Here is an 11,171-nt window from a genome sequence, read left to right as displayed (position 1 = left end):
CAGATAATTTTTTTGTATTTTCAGTAGAGACGGGGTTTCACCACGTTGGCCAGCCTGGTCTCGGACTCCTGACCTCGTAATTCACCCACCTCGGCCTCCCAAATTGCTGGGATTACAGGTGTGAGCCACCACATCAGGCCTAGATCATATTTTAAAATAAGGACTATTAAAAATATGAATGCCAAATTTACTTGGATTTTTCAAAGTAAAGCATTAAATTAACAAGAAATTTGTTTCAAAATAGGAAATTCAGCTTTCTGATCCACCATCTGGGATGGAACCACAACCAAAATGCAGATTTTCGTAAAAGTCCTTACAGAAAAAGCACCACTCTCACAGTTGAACCCTTGGACACAATAGAAAATCCAAAGGCCAAGATCCAGAATAAAGAAGGAATTTCTCCTGATCAGCAGAGACTGATCTTTGCCGGCAAGCAACTGAAAGATGAACATACTCTGTCTTAACTACACATTCAAAAGGAGTCCGCTCTTCATCTTGTGTTGGGACTTCATAGAAGTAGTCATACCACTCCCGAGAAGAACAAACGTAATAGAAAAAGATTAAGCTGGATGTCCTGAGATACAATAAGGTAGATGACAACAGCAAAATGAGTGGCCTTCACTAGCAGTGTCCTTCAGATGAATGTGGTGCCAGAGTTTTTATGGCCAGTCACAAACATTTGACAGACATTATTGTAGCAAATATTGTCTGACTTACTGCTTCAACAAACCAGAAGACAAGGCTCGGCACAGTGGCTCACTTGAGCCCAGGAGTTTGAGACCAGCCTGGGCAACATAGCAAGATCCCATCTCTACAAAAAATTAAAAAGTTGCTAGGCATGGTGGTGCGTGTCTGTGGTCCTAGCCACTTGGAAGGCTCAGGTGGGAGGATGGCTTGAGCCCAGGAGGTCGAGGCTACAGTAAGTCATGATCAAGCCACCATACCCCAGCCTGCGCACAGAGCGAGACTCTGTCTTCCCAAAACATTTTAAAACAGAAGACAAGCAATTGTGTATAAGTTAATAAAAGATGTGAACAACAACAAAAAGCTAAATTCAATGAATGTTAATTACATGTCTAAGGCAAACAACGAATGGCAAGGTTAACGATTACCCAAGATATAGTTTTCAGTTAATAATTAATTACAAAGAAACTGGCCGCTGTTACATCAAAATCAACTTCGGACACCTTTCAAAGATCTAACGATTAAACAAATGGTTTCCCTAGAAATGCAAGAACCTCATGGCCACTGGTTTTCTATTTGGTGGCTGGCTCGCCTATTTAGCAGCCCACCTCCCAAATGTCAATAGAAAACTTTGTGTTTCTAGTCCAAGATGGGACTTCCTGGCTCCACTTGGAGCTAGCATTGTTTATTTGCTTTATCCTAATGTATGTTGTGCTGTCAGCAATGAAAATTGCTCAGCTGGAACAAAAACCAAGAGAAATACAACACTTTATTTGGCAAAAGGCAGATCCTGCCATCCAGTGCTGCATTTAAATGTGCATACAATGGATCTTTCACTTCACAGTACAACCAGTGTTATGACCACTTCACAGGAGAGGACTCAGTAGGGGAAAAAGGGACAGGGACACTGGTGAGCATATGAACAAGTCTGTGAAATAGGAAAGAAAACAGGAGCAGGGAAGAACATTTGTATATTTATCTAACATTCCAAGTGCCAAGCATTCAATCCAAATTCACGGATAATACACCAAATCACTAAACTATCTGATCATCTCTATAACTGTAAAAAATAAACACAGCAGTCTCTCACATGCTAACACAATGGCAATAATTTAAAGCAAAAGAAGAGAATGGCATAAAAATGGATCACTGCATGACCCAATTTAATTCTTAAGTATAATTTAAACGAATACATCCACCAATCGCTGAAGGCATTGATTTCCAAAACCATTTTTCCCGTCACCTTCAGCATTTTTCACATAGCCATACAGAGAGTTGTATATTTACTTAATATTTGTATTTTAATTGATTCATTAAAAATAAATCATAAACAATGGGATGTCTGCGCCATCCTGAGCACTGTCTGTGAAATTCAAGGGCTGATGTACACAGCTCGATGTAGCAGATGTTAAGAGCATGGTCTGCCTGGTTTTATTTCCCAGCTCACTATTCACACTGGTGGTGTGACCCTGAGCAATTAGCTTAGCCTTTCTGAGCCTTACTTCCTAATAGTCATAAATGAGAATAACAGTTCTTACTTCATATGGTCAGGTTTAAAGATTAAATTCATTACGTGCAAAAGCGCTTAGAGCAGCAGTGCATGGCACAATAATCACTCATCAAAATGTTACTAGTTATCATTATTCTTTACAATGCTTTTTATAATTTTATTGATAGTTTTGGTCGCTTTTTAAAAATGTTCTTGTTACTATTACAAGTACTAAAGCTTTTTAATAGTCCATACCCATGCAACATAAAATCAACAAGTATATACTTGGTACAACATTGACTTAGGGAACAATCCTTCCTCATTAGGTAAAAATAAAATGTTTCACAGTACAGAGTGTGAACAGAGGTGCTACCACCTCAATAAAGTATTGCTTTTTAATCACCAAAATGTTTACCATGCAAATAGTCTCTTAACCCTAGGCATGACCCCTAAAACTGTTAAAGTCATTTGTGTAAAATGCTTTAAAGAATGTAGGACAAGTATGTGATTTACAGCTAGAAAAGGTTTTTTTCACAGTCTTGATTTCAAGAGTAGCCAAATGACTTTAACATGTTTGTTCCCCCTTTTGTCACTGTCATCAAAACTATTTCAAAGGACATTTAAAAATATGCACTAACAGTTTCCAAAACTCTACCTTGCCTTAGAACCCCAAGTTCCTCTCCTTTCTGAAATAAACCATTACAATTATAGGCAATTTGGAGTTTAAAAGCTAGCAAAATAAAATCTCATTCACCGTAGTGGTACGAAAAGAAGTTATTGTCTTCCTAAACATTTATTTCCCAATCTGTGAGTTCACTATCTCTGCTCAACTGTGTTTGAGAATGTCCAATATTATTGTAATCTTTAACTAATTAAAACACTAATTTCTCTTCCTAAAGTTCCTAAAGTTCCTAAAAGTCTTAAAAGTCCGCTAGCATTTGTTAATGAGTTTATTTTTCATTTACTTAAACCTTGAACCAGAAAGGTTGGAGAGCCTTTATTATTCAATCAATGGTAATTAATGCAATGATTCTATGACAGTATTCATACATCAAAGAGACAAAAGGAAAGACCAGCAACATTGTATTCTTAGGACCACACAAGCTCTTGGAGAGCTCCTGAGCCCCCACCAAGGCTGCAAGATCATTCTGCCTCATCCTCTATTTCTTCCCTGCTACCAGGGATCCCCAAGAGCACGGGTGCCCAACCACTAATAGTGGTCCGTGGCCTGTTAGGAACCGAGCTGCACAGCAGGAGATGAACAGTGGGTAAGCCAGCATTACTGCCTGAGCTCCGCCTCCTGTCAGATCAGCAGCCGCATTAGATTCCTAATCAGCAGCGAACTCTATCATGAAGAGGGATGTAGGGCTGTGCGCTCCTTATGAGAATCTAACTAATGCCTGATGATCTGAGGTGAAACAGTTTCATTCTGAAACAGTCTCCCTCACCCCCAATCCGTGGAAAACTTGTCTTCCACGAAACCAGTCCCTGGTGCCAAAAAGGTTGGAACCACTGACCTAGAGCTCACACATCTCAGATGCTATCTTCACAACATTCACCCATTCTGGGAGCAGACAGAACTAGACTAATTAGATGAATTACAAATAAAGTTTGGAAATCTCAAAGTGGTGGCAACTGGGAATCCAGGGTATAAATCATCATTTAAAACAAGTCTTAGAAAAAGATCAGCCATAAACTAATCAATTATATTATAATTTCAGGCACATTTAAATGGTATTTTTATCATCTGAGTATTCATGTAATACATGTAAACAGGTAATGAATTCATATAAGTATTGGAGTTGTCTATAAACTGGTACTTGTATGTCTAAATGGCTATTTTTCAACAATAGCCCTTAGTTGCAATAGATCACATTTTTTCCTAATTGATTTAAATATCGTCTTGCTCAAAAAGAATGCAAAGGAGTTGATATCACAACACAGCAAGATAAAACTAATGAGAAAATAAGGCAAAGATGAAATAATGATGTGATAAAATCCAATATATCCTATAAAAGTGACCCTTCAGTCTTTTTAAATTGCTGAGGAACAGAAATTCTTGCTGGCAGAAGTAGCTAGAAGGCCACAGCTAGTAGGTAAACAGATAATAATGGTGAAAGTAATTATCAGAACAAATGGTCTAAATACAAGTACACTTAAGCTGTTTGCAATGGGTCTAATACTGCATACAAAATGTGAGATCTTCTGATGAATCTCATAAATGTCTAATGATGAATCTCTAATCATTCATAGTGACTCAAGACTCTTACGACAAGCTAAGAGATAACGTAGGCACTTTGGTTAGCTCTGAATTTCTTTCTTTCTTTTTTTTTTTAATTATTCAACACTGATTAATCCCACAAGGGAACTAAAGGGAATACAAAGAAAATAAAGCACAGACACTAACTTCAAAGAAATTCGAACTCTGCTGCAGTGGTTCTTCAACTTCAATGTGCATCCACATCACCTAAAGCGTTTCTTAAAATACAAATTGCTAGGCCCCACTCCACACAGTGTCAGAATCAGAAAGTTTAGAGGGAATCCCCAAGAATGAGTATTTCTAACAAGTTCTCAGGTGGTGTGGATGCTGCTGTCTAGGGACCATGCTTTGATAAGCTCTGACTTCATGAGACAGAAGACTATATGAACCAGACTTTCCCCCAACATCAGGAACTAGACAAGGATGCCGACCTTCACCACTGAGATTCCACATTGTACTGGAAGTTCTAGCCAGAACAATTAGGCAAGAAAAAGAAAGGCACCCAAATTGGAAGTAAAACTTATCTACTCACATATGACATATCCCAACATACAGAAAATCTCAAAGATCCCACAAAAAAATTACTAGAGCTAGCACACTGAGTCAGTAAAGCCGCAAGGTATCATATCTGCACACAAAAGCCAATTGTGTTTCTACACACCAGAAATGAATAATCAGAAAATTAAGAAAACAATTCCAATCACAACAGCATCCAGAAGAATACAATACCTAGAAATAAATTTAATCAATGGAGTAAATGGTTTGTACACTGAAACTACAAAACATTGCTAAATAGTAGCATGAAACAGAAGACTGATTGATTGATTGATTGATTTTAATACAGCCAGAGTCTCACTATATTGCCCAGGCTGATCTTGAACTCCTGGGGCTCAAGTGATACTCCTCGGCCTCCAAAGTACTGGGAGTACAGGCATGAGCCACCACACCCATCCATGGATGATTTATTATTAAGCTAGCAATAATACTCAAAGTGATATAGAGTCAATGTAATACTATCAAAATTCCAGGGACCCCAAATAGGCAGAAAGAATGAACTTGGACCCCATCTCATATCATATACCAAAATCAACTCAAAATGGATCACAGACCTACTTATAGAAGCTTAAAAAAATAATAAAACTCTTAGAAGAAAACAGAAGTAAATCTTCATGACACTGCATTTGGCAACAGATCTGTAGACACCAAAAGTACAAGCAACAAAATATAGATAAAAAGAACTTCATTAAAATTAGAAACTTTTGTGAAACCCCGTCTCTACTAAAAAATACAAAAAACTAGCTGGGCGAGGTGGTGGGCGCCTGTAGTCCCAGCTACTCGGGAGGCTGAGGCAGGAGAATGGCATAAACCCAGGAGGCGGAGCTTGCAGTGAGCCGAGATCCCGCCACTGCACTCCAGTCTAGGCAACAGAGCAAGACTCCGTCTCAAAAAAAAAAAAAAAAAAAAAAATTAGAAACTTTTGTGTATCAAAAGACATTACTAAGAAAATGAAAACACATCCTATAGAATGGGAAAAATATTTCCAAATCATATTTGATAAGGGACTTGTATCCAGAATAGATGAAGAACTCTTACAACTCAACAAAAAGACAAACAACCCAACTTAAAAATGGCTAAATGAATAGACATTTCTCCAAAGATAATATGTAAATAGCCAACACACAAACACATGCATACACATAAAAAGATGCTCAACATCATTAATCATGAGGAAAATACAAATCAAAACCATGATGAGATACCACTTCACGCACACTAGGATGGCTATTAAAAGACAAAGACACACACACACGAGAGAGAAAATAACAAATGTTGGCAAGTTTGTGGAGAAATTGGAACCTTTTACACTGCTGGTAGGCAAGTAAAACAGAAACTGTGGAAAAGTGTAGCACTCCCTTAAAAAAGTTAAATGTAAAATTCCCTGATGACCCACTAATTCCACTTTTAGTTGTATTAGGTTGGTACAAAAGTAATTGCTTTTTGCCATTGAAAGTAATATATCCAAGAGAATTGAAAACACATAAACAAACACATCTACAGGCATGTTCACAGCAGCCTGTACATGTGTTCATGTTCACAATACTCAAAAGATAGAAACAGATGAAATGTCCATCAGAAGATGGATGGATAAAATGTGGTATGTACAAACAATAGAATACTACCCAACCATAAAAAGGAATGAAGCACTAATACAAGCTACAATGCTGACAAAGCTTGAAAGCATTAGGATTAGACCCAAAAGATCACCCATATTGTGTCATTCCACTTATATGAAATATTCACAATAAATAAATCTACAGAAACAGAACTCAGATTGGTGGTTGCCAAAGGCTGAGGAGCATCCGCTCAATGGGTACAGCTTTTTGGGGTGATTAAAAACATTTTGGAAACAGAGGTAGTGGTTGCATAACATTGTGAATAGGTGTATTTACTAAATGAGTTAATTTTATGTTCTCTGCATTTCACCTCAACAAAAAAAGAATTGAAAAATTATGCCAATAACCAAAGAAAGATAAGATAGTAAAACTGGGGTTACTAACAAGCTACCAAACAGCAATGGCATATAAATCTCTTGAGAGCACATTTTCATTCCATATACATTCATATTTGCAAAGACACTATTTCTAGACACTGTGCGATGCAAAAGCCAACAGATGCATTGTCTATCCACAAGCAACTGCGTGGGGATACAGACATATAAATAAATAAACACAAGGAGGCATTTCAGGCACTGTCTAAATTTTACAAGATTTAAAGAGATTATTATCTTGTGGAAACCTTAGTAACTGCAGAACTGAGGAGGTCAAAGGCCCTTAGGATATAATAGAAGTCTCACAGTTTTACAAATAAACAAACTGAGGCCCAGAAGCAAGCTGACCAGCCCAGGAAAGAGCAGGCAAGAGATGGAACAACAGAGACGAGAACTCTGTTCTTCTTCTTTTTCTAATTACACTTTCCTTTGAAAGTAAGATCTCTTGTTCCTTAAACTGCTGCTGGCAAACTCATCTTCTTTCCAGGTGTTATTTTCACACAGAAGCTAGGTACTGATGGCACATTCCTCTGGCTCAGGTGAACTGAGTGAAGGCATACTGGTCTCTCTAACCAAAACTACTTCTTCCCAACAGCATCCACCCAGAGAGGAAACGGGCCAGGAAGGCGCTAAGGGAGGCTTGGGTTTGCACCTGGACTCCATCACTTTCTAGCATGACCTTGGGGCAAATTACTTAAAACTGATCAACACTTTTGGCCTACCAAAAGGGATGACAGGTGCTAATTTCAAGGGTTAAGGACTGGAAGATGTAATGCATATAAAGTGCCTAGCACTGTGCCTTGATGAGTAACATCTTAACAACTTAAAACACTGCCCCAGTAGAAGAAAAATACCATGGGAACAAAGAAGTTAGCACAGTGTAATCATTCACCACAGAGGCCAAATGAGCAAATGAGTTACACAGTTTCATAGATGAGCAAGTGAGTGTTTTTGCTCTTCAAATTCTTTCTTTCTAAAGTATCTTTCCATGTTGTAGCTTGGCAAGAATATCCTCCTCTTGAAAATGTAGTATCTTCACGATAACCTAATTATGGTTATTAAAAAATAAGAAAATAAAAAGAACAAGGGAAGGGTGGCTGGTTTGTCATAGTTGTCTACTCCCCCCAACCCTATTCCTCTGTGTCTCCCCAGATTACCTGTTCTGTTTCCCCAATTTCTAGGAAATCTTGGAAAGTTGGGTGTGCAAACTTTCGAGATGTCCTCAGATAGCTCTAAATCAAAGGACCAGCCTTTTGTTTCTGAAAGTCAATCTTCTCCGTTTCTCTGGCATTGGCTTTATTTCAAGAATTTCTAGTCTGGTCCAGTCATTGTCTTTAAAAAGGAGCAAGTGGCCAAAAGAACAAATTGCTCCATGACTAAATTTTCCTGCTAAAACCTTAATGTATATCACTACCAAGAACCAAAACTGAGTTGCTGATAGAATTCTTAAATAAGGGTAGCCATCATCTTCTCACTTGGCCATTTCAAATCACAAGGCCAGCGTTAGTTAACAATTCTGTCTTGCCAATTTGAAATTCAAGTCTTTTCTTTCAAATATTCCTCTTTGAACCTGTTTTGTTACTTAGCTGTTTTAAGGGCATCAGGAGTAGAAAGACCAGGGTTTAATTCTCACATAAGACAAGCTTCTTAAATCCCAATTTTCCTCAATTTCATTGAAATTGAGGAATCTACCCAATTAGTTACTTTATCAAGTTGTTTTAGGCTTAAATGGTTAAAAAAAAAAAAAAAAAAAACCCTATACACTTACTGTGTAAATACATAATACTATGCTTTTCTTAGCTTGTGTTTTATTAAATTCAATCAACATTCATTGTGCAAGATGATGTAAGGAATTGAAAGTCACATAGAAGATTTTTAACACATACATAAACAACAAACTACCGCATAAAGCAGCAGCAATTGTTTCATTAGAGGCAAGGAACTCTGGAGCTGGACAATAACAATTATCCGTAGAGTGGGTGGGGGAAGAATATTCAAAATTCAGTAACTAGCAATGAATGGTACAGAAAGCTGGTGAATCCATTCACAGCAGGCATGATGACCTAACATGGTTTCAAAAAGAACTTGATTTAAATTCAGGGCTACAGAAATGCAAGCTTTAAGACTGTCAAAGACATCAGGTACCAGGAAACAGGCTTGTAGTATAACCTTCAACTCCAGTTTTTAGAACTCTTGGTTGTTACTTTGTTCAGTTCAACAAACCTTTGTTGAACCCAATGTAACTGCCAGACCTTGTGCAGGATGCCAAGGACACAATGACATTGACGAGAACAAACATTTCTGTTCTTAATTATGGAGAGAATGGCATGCGGAATGAGTAATGCACAGGTGCACAGAACCGTGTAGGGGGAGGGGAGACCCAGCTTTTGGCCTGAGATTTCTGTGTATCTCAGCATGGAGTCAGGCACATAGCCCAGGCAACTCAAGCAGCATGAGCATTTGGTGAAAGTCTGATCTAGCAACAGAAATAATTGAAGAGTTAGGTAGCAGACCTCTGAGAAAGGGTCCAAGAAATTGATCTCTGGAAAAACAAAAAATAGTGGGTTCCATACATCTAGACTGACGGTGAAGCTGAATCTCCCAGGGTCTCAGGACTCTGCTCTTCAAGTTAAACTTTATCACCTTGTCCCAATTTGAAACATAATTTACTTAGTCTACAAATAAACAACATTCAGGATTACCTTATCATTTAAACTTATTTATTTATTTTGAGACAGGGTCTCACTCTGTCACCCAGGCTGGAGTACAGTGGCATGATCACAGCTCAATGCAGCCTCAAACTCCTGGGGTCAAGTGATCCTCTCACCACAGCCTCCTGAGTAGCTAGGACTACAGACAAGCCACTACATGCGCAGCTGATTTTTGTATTTTTTTGTAGAGATGTGGTCTCACCATGTTGCCCAGGCTGGCCTTGAACTCCTGGCCTCAAGCGATCCTCCCACCTCAGCCACCCAAAGGGCAGAGATTACAGGTGTGAGTCACTGTGCCTAGCCAGTTAAACTTATTTAAATGAATACTAAGATCCCATCTTTCTTTGTTTTGATCTTTAATGTCAGGTTTGGAACGGCAGGTAATCCAAAGATAAACTTATTTATACTTAAACCAGGACCTTGTAAACATTAAAGCCCTAAGGAATTATACAAATACAACTCAATAATACTGAGAAAAGGCTTCTGATATTTAACAAGTAAAGTCCTTGCAAATATCAACAGCAAAATTAAAACAAAGGCATCAGAAAGAGCATCAAGTGCATCATTTCAAAACCTTTAAAAGCAAACCATCCCAGCATTTTTTTCTCTTTGGCCCATGACATCCGAGAGGCCCTCGGACTTTCTCACACAGAGTAAAGAGCACGTATTAGCATCTCAGCTAATAACAAACTCAAGACGCAGTTCCCAGGAGAGATGAATAGGAACAGGTGAGTATAACTCCTAGTGGTATCCTCTAGACAAACTTGTTGAGGGTAAAAAATTAGCCCCTATTCTGCTTATCAGAACAAGGCTATTTAAATTTTAAATGCCTGAGGTAAAATGAAGACTAAGATGTTAAATAATCATACTAAAGTTTACGCATTTTGTAGAGACAAGAATCAGAAAGACTGCTCATTAAAAATTGATGCAAGCAGAGCAACTAAGGGAGGTCTCAGCAGGAAGGAGGCAGAATTTATTCACTGCACTGGCCCTGAGTCCAGGCTGGGCTGCACTGGCGCAGTCTTGGCTCACTGCAACCTCTGCCTCCTGAGTTCAAGCAATTCTCCTGCCTCAGCCTCCCAAGTAGCTGGGATTACAGGCGTCTGCCACCATGCCAGGCTAATTTTTGTATTTTTAGTAGAGACAGGGTTTCACCATGTTGGTCAGGCTGGTCTCAAATTCTTGGCCTCAGGTGATCCACCTGCCTCAGCCTCCCAAAGTGCTGGGATTACAGGCGTGAACCACCATGCCCGGCCCCCAAGTCTTTAACAGGGTTGCCTGTCATTCTCTCACCAGCTTTCTCTGCTCTTAGGAAGAGTTATGAAAGGGAACAGAGATGAATAAAACCTTGTCTACTCTTCCTTCACGTACTCCCACTTCCATCCCATTTGCCTGGCCACAAGGCCCTCTTCTCTCAGTGGGGACAGAGGAGTGAGCAAAAGACAGGACAGCAAACAAGTATTTTTGTAACAAGTCCAT

General features: G+C 38.8%; 1 pseudogene; it reads left to right on the top strand.

The window, feature by feature from the left end:
• Positions 1-291: 291 nt before the first annotated feature.
• LOC108540405 (ubiquitin-40S ribosomal protein S27a pseudogene) overlaps positions 292-11,171 on the top strand; it is a 58,007-nt pseudogene continuing 47,127 nt past the window's right edge.

This window comes from Rhinopithecus bieti, unplaced genomic scaffold (genome assembly GCF_001698545.2).
Source record: "Rhinopithecus bieti isolate Rb0 unplaced genomic scaffold, ASM169854v2 scaffold_18353, whole genome shotgun sequence".
NCBI classification, from domain to species: domain Eukaryota; kingdom Metazoa; phylum Chordata; class Mammalia; order Primates; family Cercopithecidae; genus Rhinopithecus; species Rhinopithecus bieti.
This window is presented reverse-complemented; position numbering and strand designations above follow the sequence as displayed.